The sequence below is a fragment of the Vicugna pacos genome, chromosome 6 (genome assembly GCF_048564905.1).
Source record: "Vicugna pacos chromosome 6, VicPac4, whole genome shotgun sequence".
NCBI lineage: Eukaryota > Metazoa > Chordata > Mammalia > Artiodactyla > Camelidae > Vicugna > Vicugna pacos.
The window spans coordinates 81,199,250-81,211,097 of record NC_132992.1 but is presented as its reverse complement, the minus strand read 5'-3'; the positions used below and the strand labels follow the sequence as shown (position 1 = coordinate 81,211,097).

General features: G+C 38.3%; 1 non-coding gene across 1 annotated transcript; it reads left to right on the top strand.

The window, feature by feature from the left end:
- Positions 1-5,360: 5,360 nt before the first annotated feature.
- Positions 5,361-5,432, top strand: TRNAT-GGU (transfer RNA threonine (anticodon GGU)). Its single transcript has one exon. It is a non-coding gene; the product is annotated as a tRNA-Thr (tRNA).
- The last annotated feature ends 6,416 nt before the right edge of the window (positions 5,433-11,848 follow it).

Genomic DNA, 11,848 nt, shown 5'->3' with positions numbered 1-11,848 from the left:
AATAAAAAGACGAACATTACCAAGTTTGGGCAAGGGCACAGAGCAATTGGAACATCACTGCTGGCGGTAGTGTAAGGTAATACAACCTCTTTGGAAAACAGTTTGGAAGTACCTTATAAATTTAAACATACATCCTTCATATAACTCAGCAATCCCATCCCTAAATATTTACATAAGAGAAATAAAAGCTTACATTTACCCAAATACATAAAGATGAATTCTTATAACATCTAAGAAATCCCTCAAACTAGAAATGACCCAAATATCCACCAACAGGTGAATGAATAAACTAAAAAATTAGCTATAGCCATACAATGAACGATAATCACCAATAAGGTGGTAATACCCTGATATATCCAAGCAACAACATGGATGAATCTGAAAAATGTTATGTTGTGTGAAAAACTCCAGACATAAAATAGTGCATTTGATGCCATTTGTATGTTTACATGTTTAATGCCATTTATATGAAATACTAGAATGAACAAAACTCATCCATATGGACAGAAATCAGATGTATGGGAACTTATGAATTCACTGCAGTGGAAAACAAGGTGATTTGGGGGGTTGATGGAAATGTTCTGTTTTAATTGCCATTTGTTTGTCAAAATTCATCAATCTGTATGCTTAAGATGGGTGCAGTTTACTTTATGTAAACTACACTGCAATAAATTTGATTTGAAAAAAAGAATGAGGATGATTTCTATAAATGATGCGAAAAGATCTCCAGGATATAATGTTAACTAAAAGAAAATAATTGAGTTGCCACACGGCGTGGGAGAATATGAAGATTGTGTATATTGTGTATATATACTGACTTCTGAGTGTGTGTATGTGTAAATATATTCACAAAAAGAACACAAAAACTGTGGCTTATAGGAAGCAGTGTCCTTAAAACCAGTGAGGAGGTTAATTTGGAACGTCACCTTTTTTGATATAAGGTTGAAAAGCCCTAAGTAAGGAAATGACTAGGCAAATCATTACGATGGAAGAGTTTCATATAATTACAAAATGTATAAAACTCAAATTGAAGAAAATATCTTCTAAAAATTTAACATAAAGTAAAAAATAAATATAATTGTGTATAGAATTGGTTGTTCAACCAGAAAGATAGATGTTTTTCCATGAACAGATGCATTTTATTCTAATTTTTTAAAATATCACAAATTGGTATTGCATATCATCCAACATCTTGCTGTTTTAGCAGCTGGAAAATGTGTGAAGGTTTCTGAAAGAGTCATGAGTTTGCTTTCAACTGTCATTGGCTTGCTAAATCAAGGAAGGTGAATTTGATACACATTCATCGCTGTGTCCTTCAAGAATTAGCTAGTTTTCTGGGATTGAGATACTGAAAAGGCAACACCTGGTTTTCTCTGAACTCTGCAGATAAATTTTCCACATAAGATACTTTGGCTTTTAAAGTTCTTTCTCTTCAAAATAATGACATGAATGGGAAACTGATCTCACACCCATCTCACCTTGCAACAATAAAGCCTAGTTTTGTACATAATGACAGACTGTGCAAACTATAGCCAGTTCTTTTTATTTCTCTCAAAATCTGTCAACATAGAGCTTCATCATTTTATTTCCAAATGGATTTAGTGAGTGATTGAATTCTCTCTGCAGGTTTTCTAAGGATTGTCACAATAACTACATGTCTATTTAGATTATTTTCTTTAAATTGTTTTTGTTCTCACAGTAGGTATGGCAGAGAGAGGACAACTGTAAGTGACTTTATAGAAGGATTATATATTCCTAGTGAGATACATTCTAAGGAGAAAGGAGCTCAAAAAGAAGCAGAAAATATCTTTAGCTATCTTAGTGTTAGTAATAATATTAGTATTGTTTCTTTGAACATATTATTTATGTAGAATGATGCAAATTAGGAACTTAAATATTCAGTATAAAAAGAAATAGATATGAATGTAAAGTTCATAATTGAAACATCGTTATCTCTTTCATTAGTGTTTCTGTTTATATTTTCTGTCATTTCTTTCTTTGTTGCCTTGTTTGATCTCCTTGTATATCCAACTATTTTTGATTGACTGTAAGGCATTTTATATAAAACATTATAGATGTTATTTGAAGCTTGAAATGTACATATACATATATATTTACATATTTATAGGTTTTCTATTTTATTTTTTATTAATTTCCAGGTTTTCAACTTGTTCTCAATGGACAGGTTGGTCAAATTTACATAATCTGCTATTCCCAGAAGAATTCTACCTTTACAATGTTTTTCACTGGAACACGGATAGGGATGTAAGAGACAATTTGCTTTCATTTGACAAGAAACACAATATACTTTTGCTTAGTTACTCTAGAATTATGTCAACAGTTCAAATGTGTTGATAAGATGTAAGGTTTATTATGATCTTCCAGGATATTTATGTAGCCATTTATATTGATGACATTCTGTATAAAATAAAAAAAAATGAAAAGATGTGGTAGGCAGCCTAACTGATCATCTGGCCCTCTTCCATACTCAATCAGTCCTTGCCTATGTGACTGATAGAACACAAAGGGAGAACGGTTGTGTGACTCTCAAGGAGAGGTCATAAAGGCACTGCAACTTTCTCCTGGATCTCTGGCATCACTTACTCTGAGGGAAGCCAGCTGTCATGTCATCAGTGCACTCAAGGAGCACTGAGGAGAGTTGCAAATGAAGTGGAATCCGCTTGCCAACATCAACATGCCATGAGTGGGCACGTTGGAAGTGAACCTCCCGGTCCCATTCAAGTGTTCAAATGAATGCAGTCAACATATGACTGCAACCTTATGGACAATAGCAAGCCAGAACTGCCCATCCAGCTGTTCCTGAATTTCTGATACACAAAGATTATGAAAGATAATAAATGATTATTATTCTTTTTCTTTTTAGCCATTAAGTTTTGAGGGAAGAGTAAGGAGGAGGGTGAAGAGGAAGAGAAGGAAGAGGAGAAAAAAAAAATAAGTGGAGTGGCTTATAAGGGGTTCAGCTATGGGAAGACGCACAGTCCAACTTTAGGGATATCACACCATTTTATAAGGTAATACCAAAAAAAAAAAGTATGTAGGAACCTAAATGAGTCCAACTAAATAAAATAACAATACAACACACTATGGTTTTTGTACCAGTTTCAGCAGAAACTGAATTCACTTTAGAAGTGTTAGTCATCAGGGACTTTGCATTTCGGGTCATACATGGTCTCTATGTAATTGAGTAAGGCAACCATCGGCAACCAACAGTATCTGAATCCAAGAAATTCCAGGTGAAACAAGCCAGTTAAACACTCCTACCCAACCAATCGCTTCCAAAATAATTGGGCCTCACATTAAAAAATGCTCAGTATTGCTAACTATTCGAGAAATGAAAATCAAAACTACAATGAAGGTATCACCTCACCAGCCAGAATGGCCATCGTTAAAAAGTCCACAAACAATAAATGCTGGAGAGGCTGTGGAGAAAAGGGAACCCTCCTACACTGTTGGTGGAAATGCAGTTTGGTGCAGACATTATGGAAAACAGTATGGAGACTCCTTAAAAAAACTATAAAATGGACTTACCGTGTGATCCTGCAATCACACTCCTGGGCCTATCCGGAGAAACTCTAATTCGAAAAGATATGTGCACTCCAGTGTTCACAGCAGCACTACTTACAGCAGCTAAGACATTAGAAACAACCTAAATGTCCATTGACAGATGATTGAATAAAGAAGTTGTGGTATATACAGTAGTATTATATAGTGTGTGTGTGTGTGTGTGTGTGTGTGTGTGTATATATATATATATATATATATATATATATATATATATATATAAAATGGAATACTTATCAGTGATAAAAAAATAAAATAATGCCATTTGCAGCAACATAGATGTACTTGGAGATCATTATACTAAGTGAAGTAAGCCAGAAAGAGAAAGAAAAATACTATATAATATCACATATACATGGAATCTTAAAAAATGACACAAATGAACTTATTTACAAAAAAAAACAGACTCGCAGACATAGAAAACAAACATACGGTTACTGGGAAGAGGGGAGGAGGGATAAATTGGGAGTTCGAAATTTGCAGATACTGAATATTATATATAAAATAGATAAAACAGCGAGATCCTACTGTATAGCACGGGGAACTCTATTTAGTACCTTGTAATAACCTATAATGAAAAGGAATAAATATATGTATAGCTACAACACTATGCTGTACACCAGAAATTAACACAACATGGTAAACCAACTATAATTCAATAAAAAGCAATTAAAAAAAATAATTGAGACTCGCTGAAGCCAAGGCCTAATAGAACACGTACCTAAGGCCATATGAATAGAAATTCCAATAGCAATATGGTGTTGTTCAACCCTAGATTGTTTAAAGAGGTTTTTCAGAGTTAATCAAATGAAACAGAGTTGTACCTCCAAGCAGCAGGCAGACCAGGCAAATGTCTACATTATACTCAGGGACAGCCAGTGAACCACGGGACCCTCTACTTAAGCAGTGTTCTTTACCCCAGTAAATTCAGGCCTTAAGGAAAGCTTCTTGTTCATTCAGACATCCCTGAGATAACTTGCAAAAAGAACATTAAAATCTCTGGCCTACGGAAAGCAGTATCCTTGCAGTGTTAAGGGGGTTAATTCGGAGCCTTCTGCTTTCACTCTAATACTGGAGAAATTCTAAGTTTGTAAGAACTGGGCCAATCAGTACAGTCTCCTGAATTCCAGGCACTCTGGATGGCAGTAACAAGCAGAGATATTAAATTTCTCAGAAGTTCATAGTTTTCCAGATTTTGGATGATGGATAATGGACGGTCTATTTGGTCAAGTAATTGGAACATTTTTCTAAGTAATAGAAAAACAGTTTTGGAGAAAGAACTAAGGAAGGCACTAAGTAATTCATCAATACCAATTGGAGTATGTGATCAATCAAAGCAGTGAACGAAGGGCTTCCAAAAGAACAATCAGGAGGTTTTATGCTGGAGGCATAAAAACTATTTAAAACTGCCTGGCGCAGTTGGAGATGGTGCTGTCTTAAGACCCTTTCACAGACAGATAAGGTCAAGGGTATATTTGGTTTTTCAGGCATTGCTCTTTCAAGTGAGTGGAGATCCAGAAAAGGGATTATGCTCATAAAAACGAAATTTAAAAAATGCAGTAGCGAGTATTCTAATGTGCTAACTGAGTCAGATTTTTAAAATAATTCTAAAGGCCAAGCACCCAGAGGGCTGATTCCTGGGAAACAGTGGTAGGTGGATTAAACAGGACCTTTATCAAAAACAGAAAAATCTGTGTTTTGTCACTGGCTCCTAATGGGAGAAGCATCAGACAGCTGCATTTGTTCCACAACTATGATCAAAATACAATCAAGGGGGTGGAGGTATAGCTCAGTGGTAGAGTGCATGCTTGGTGTGCATGAGGTCCTGAGTTCAATCCCCAGTGCCTTATTAAGGGGAAAAAATGAAATAAAATTTAAAAAAAAACAAAAGTGTCAAAAAAAATTGTGTGCAAGATATGGAGCCATTGACATTAGAATTCAGACATGATAACTCACCACAGGACAAAAATTAGGCTGCAATGGACAAGTGACATGGTTCGTCAATGGGTTTTTCACATCCCGTATGAAGTAGCCCTGATGTTGGAAAGGAGGGATTCCTGTCAAAAGAGAGTGAAGAAAATACTTGAGACTTGAATATGGCAGGAAATAGGCAACGTGCTTCAACTCTAGGCTAGGAATTCAAATGAGAGGCCATGAAGGCTTACTATCCTCTGCCACAAATAATGATGCCCGTAGCAGTGATCCAAAGAGCACTAACCAGAAATACACAGAATAAAAGTTTCACCAATGTCCAAAAAACCTATGAGGTTGCCAAGAAAATTGGTTTTGTCTCCAGCAGATATAGCTCAATGGAATTTTTCCCAACCAAAGATAAGGTACTTTGAAGAGTTAATCTTCTAACAATAAAATTAACTGGCTCGGGAAAGTAGAAGGATTATTTAGTATGTTTTAAGTACTGTCCACTAGAGCAAGACCAACCAGAGGCTCTAATTCTGTTGGCATGCGGTGTGCAAACACACACACACACACACACACACACACACACACACACACACACACACACACACAGAGGTTAGCCAAGGAAATTGAAATACAATTTAAGTACTAGTGATGGAGGCAGAAGCAGGAATAATATATTCAATGGAGACCAGACAACTTTCACATGGTGAAGATTAATAAGCTAAGGAAAAATGGATAAGACAGAATGGTCAACATTGACATTCTCTTTCTGGAATAATTTGGATGCTGACCTTGAAAATGGTTGTGCTATTAATAGCACTTATAGACAAACTCTGTGCTCCACTGGGAAATTCTTCTTCATTTTATGATAAATGAGTCAAATCAAAAAATGACTGTGTGGGCTCTATTCCCGTGTTTGCAGGTACTGAGGCTGGTTGCTTTTGCTATGGCGGCTTGTGTTACAGTTGCTAAAGCTGTGTCTGTAAACATCCCTGTGTGCTGTGGTGACCCAGATCCACATGTTGGTGATGTCACTGCCCAAACTCCTTCTCTCTTCGTCACAAACAGACCACACACAGCATCTAATAATACAGTCATTTGTACAATCACAACCGCTAGTTTTGTTACCTAGCTCTGCTCCAAGACACCAAATAATCCAGAGGTAACTTTTGTATTAGAAATGGAGTGATTAAGACCATTAGCAAATCAAAAGTAAACATAAAATGATTTAAGGAAATGCTGAAGAAGTTCAGCCACTCTGAGCACTGCTTTTGAAACTGCCTTTATGATGTAAATGGACAATAAAATGGAAACCACCTTCTGCTGCCAATAAGAGGATTTCAGAAGCAGGTATGTTAAAGTTCCACTCTTTTTAGATAAAAACAAAGTTATATACCCATGTTTATTTAATCAACATTTTTTATTTATTTAACAAATACTACTGCGTGAGCCAGGCACTTTCCTAGGCACTGGGAGCAAAGCAGAGAGGAAGAAACAAAAGTCCCTGCCCTCAAGGAGGTTAAGCTCTAGTAAGTAAGCGGCAGACAATATTTATACATACACTCAGGTGATGTACATGGCGCTCAGTGTTGGTGCTAGAAAGTGTTGGGTTGTGGATGGAAACTTGACATAGAGTGATGCAAAAAAAGCCTCCTGGAGGAGGAAATTGAGCAATAGTATGAAGATTTTTTTTTTTTTAACATCAGAATCAGATGCAGAAATGCTCCGTCTGGGCACTCCTAATTAGTAAATGGATCATGGGAATTTGATCCAAACATATATAATGGGAATAAATGGAAATTCCTCTTGGGATTGTGTTGAGGACGACGCCTCTGATGGCAGTTTGGCAGCAGGTTAGGGCCATTGAAAGACAATTGTCCCCACTCCCCACTTACATAATACCACTTGCGACAAGAACGAAATTAAGGCAAGTGCAAAACACTACCATTTTGGTGGCATTCAGTATGGATATGAAAGCCATTTTGAAATGTAGGTGAAAGTATTAAGCCATAGATTTCCCTGTTTATTCATGGGACAAATTTTTCACTAGACTATTTCAAGAACATATGACCTTCAGGACTGAGTAGACAGGAAAGCCACATTCTGTATTAAAACACCTACAAGAATGGGTCTGCTGCAGCTAAGATGCACGGAGTTAGAGAATTCCAGGGCAGGAAGAAGGTAGCATAGGCACTTTCATTTCATTTACGGGTCTCCGAGTCTCCTAACAGTCAAGGATTTAATCAGACATCTAACCCGTATTTTATGGGTATCATTTAAGGGCAGCAGGACGTACAGCACAGTGAAGTGCGGCTGTGACATGATCAGGGCTCCCTGGAAAGCCCGGTTTCCTATAAAGTGCCACCCTTGTGGGGCTTTAGGGACTCAGAAACTCGTGGAGACTCTGTATTCTGCCTGTCGTAGCATAATCTGCTTCACGTGTTATATTGGCCTAGAGAGGGTCCATCCTGTTATTTAGGTTTTCAACAAAACCCCAAAAAAGTGACCAGAGCTCATAATAACAAACATAGAAATTGTCAATTTCAGGGCAGTTTTACAACCGACTGTCCTGTGGTTTTTATGGAGATGATTTCTTGACAGGTGCTCTGTATTCCCTGCCTAATATCCCTGGTAGTCAGACTTTAATGAATATTGGTTGTCTGAATTATTTTGAGACCATATGAAAGAGTATAAGTTGGCCAGTCCAGATGTACAGACGCTAAGGGTGATAGACCAAGTAGGAACTGAATATTAGGATTAGAATGTTATAAACTTGTTGGAATCAATCCAGTATCCAACAAATGATCTAACTGAAATGTTTAAGACACGGCTTGGGAATACCATGGCAGAAAGCTGGCATGAGATGAGCAGAGTACATTCTTACATTGGGCTGCACAGGGCTTGCTAAGAGAAGAGCTTGGGGAATATAGACATTAAAGGGAATTTCAATAACAACATGAAACAAATAAAAGAGCTGATAAAACATAACTATATTTTTCCCAGGGAATTATCACAAGTCAGACTCAGTGAAGATTTTAAATGGGATAGAGTTGATTAGAGATGCGCAGTTAGACTGCAGTAAACTCTGAATACTGAAAACTAAGTTTAGAGGCAACAAACGGAAATGAACAATTTTCTTGCCCTTCTGATAGGTGCTCTGTTTCACGGTAATTGAATAATCTTTTGTCAAGGGGAAAAGCTCCACTTCATAGAAATCCAGATAGAAATATAGAATGGATAATAGATTTGGAAAACAAAAATGTATTTTGCAATTACTGACAAAACCCTCTTGTGAGCGGACAGTTATGTGAGACCAAAATAAAATTCACCGATCACACACTGGCTGGAGGAGAAAGCATAATGTTACCACGGAGAAATCAAGCTGTCATTACCTCTATTCAGTGATCAATCTTAGCTGAGGTAATAGTGGGATGATTACATATTTATTCCAGGTGTCATACGACATAAAGTATAAAACATTACCCCTCATGTGTTTGTATTAAAGAGATTCATCATCAGTATAATTAAGTTTCTACATTGAACTTTCAGTTTACAGGAACTACAAGCTCCTAATGTCCCCACCTCCTGGTATTCGTATCTTGTTTCATCCCCTTCCCTTGAGGATGGACTGGACTTGGTGACTCACTTCTGTTGAACAGAATTCATCAAACGTGATGGGCTCTCACTTCTGAGACTAGGTTACAAGAAGCAACTGGCTTCCGTCTTGCTTACCCTCCGGTGCTTGCTCTCTCACTTTCTCACTCTCATGGGAACCGCTGCCATGCTGTGAGTTGCTTTGCAAAGAAGCTTACCCAACAAGGAACGAAGAGAAGTCTCCTGCCAACAGCCCCCCAGGACCCAGGACCCAGGACCCTCAGTCCAACCACCCAGGAGGAGCTGAATCCTGCCAACAATGGAGTGAGTGAACTTGGAAGAGAATCCTCCCCCAGGCGAGCCTTGAGGTGACTGCAGCCCTGGCTGATAACCTGATTGTAGTCCAGTGTGAGACTGAGTCAGAAGCAAAGAAACTGTGAGGTAATAACATGTTTGTTGCTTAAGATGCTAAGTTTTGGGATAGTTTGTTACACAGGAATAGTTAACTATCACATAAACCAAATAGCACCATGAGGAAGAATTTAGGTAAGTTCAGAAGGTGGAGCATTCTACAAAACAATTATCATGCATTCCTCAGCAAGGCAGATGCCATCACCAAAGGGACTGTTGAACACTGGGAAAAATGTGAGATGTGACATAGAATTTTGATTTGTGTCCTGATTTGCCCAGAATAGAGACAAAGACATTCTTGCAACAGAAAATTCTGAATTTGGATTGAATATTGAAATACATTGAGAAATCATTTGTTATCTTACTTAGGATACTGTTATTTTGGCTCTGTAAGAAGATATTTTCTTAACTGAAACGTGTGTAAATAATTTAAAGGTGAAACATATCTTCTGTTTTGTCCTTTATATTTCAATATAAAGAGTGTGATATATGTGAATGTGTTTTAGTTAACTTGGCTCTCCCCCTTGGAGGTGGCCGGTTAGCATCTGAAGTACCCTAAACCTGAATCTTCATTCCTGTGGGGCCACACATGTTGTTATAGAGATCAACAGGAGAAGACCTATTTAGTTTAATAGGTCCTTAAAAATAATTTTTATTCATAAAGTATAAGTGATGTAGAAAACACGGCTTTGCCTAGGACAGTTATACGAACCTCGCCATCCTAGTGTGGAAATGGAGTGCGAGGGTTCAGGTAGCCCAGCTCCCACGTACCCTCACAGCCGCACCTGTGGTCTAGACCCCATGGTTCCCATGGTCTCCCTTCATAGCCTGACCCAACAATAGGGGTGACTGTTTCTCCCGCGGACACATCATAGCAACTGTCTCGGAGCAAAATTTTCATTCCAGGCACTTGTTTTTCAGAATGTCTGAGACCAGAGAGTGGGAATTTCCCAAACTTATCAAGAAAAGTCCTTTTGACAGTTTGGGGACCTGTTTGCTAATACATCGTATTTGGCAGAATTTGGTTGAAAATTTGCTTTTATTGTAATAAATCTCCTAGTAGCCAGGTTTTGGAGTTGGGGACATGTGGTTACCATCTTGCTCTAATTCCTCGACGTTACAGTTGTGAAAGACTGTGTTACTATTTGCCCAATGTGTGACTTTCTCTTCTGGTGGGAAAATTACACTTGCCCAGCGCCCAGAACTCAGGCAGGGCTATATGACTTGCTATAGCAAATAAAATGAATGGAAAGTGATGTGTCACTTCCATGGGGAAGTTTTCAGAGACAGATGACATGTTCCTTTTTCTCTTCTCTGCAAGTATGGAAGCATGTGACAAGGTAGAGTCGGTCCCGGTGCCTCATGAACCACGAGGAGCAGAGATTCCTTGACACCACATGAGGGACCCATGATATGAACAAGAAACAAACTACTGTTTTTTCCCCACTGCGTAGCCTGTTGATCCAGCCAACTTTACTAAACAGATCTGAAGGCTAGTCAGTGATGGAAATCAGCTTGCAAAACCAGCTCACAGTGAATAGCAGTGAAACTTGGAAATGGATAAACCAAGAATACACGGAAGGACTGGAAGAATAGAAGCCAGAAGGAGTTACTGATAGACACTTCTGTCAGATGAATCTTCTTGTTCTAATGCTTCAGACACCTTGACTTCCTCTGAAGTTGTTACTTCCGCTTAACTAAGAGATTTGAAGAAATTAAAAACAACATACACCAACCTCCATCACCACCTTTATTTGTCTCCAACCTCTTTGCACGTATTTTACCTTTTCTTTTGCCATTAGAGTTAACAGGCAAACTAACCTATATTTGTGTGCTAAATCCCATCCCTTCTAGAACAGTTATCTTACCTTGCTCCTATGCTACTGAATTCTTCAGTTACCACTTGATTCTCATCAGCATTTAACATAGAATCATATCCTGATACCCCTGTGCATAGCCAGCCACCACGCGCCTACTTGCGGTCACCTAAGCATACGGTGCATTGCCATGGTTCTACGCTTTCCATGAGCTGTCGGTCTTCTCCCTGAAATATTAAGTAATATCTACAAGACTGAAGAGAGACTGCTTGTGGAAAGACCTAATCCAGGCTAGCCTAAACCAAACAGGGAATTCACGGTTTCAAGTATCCAGGAAGTTCAAGGTGCAAAATTGGCTTCCGATAAAATTGGAGCTCTGAACTTACTGTTTCCTTAGAGCGGTCTCTTTGCTCTTCTTTGCTCCACTTGGGCTGTGTTGGAAGGCTTTCTCCAGGATGTAGCAAAGTAGTCTCTGGAAACGTCAAACTTAATGGCCTTTGGCACCCAGGACCTGGAAGGAGAAA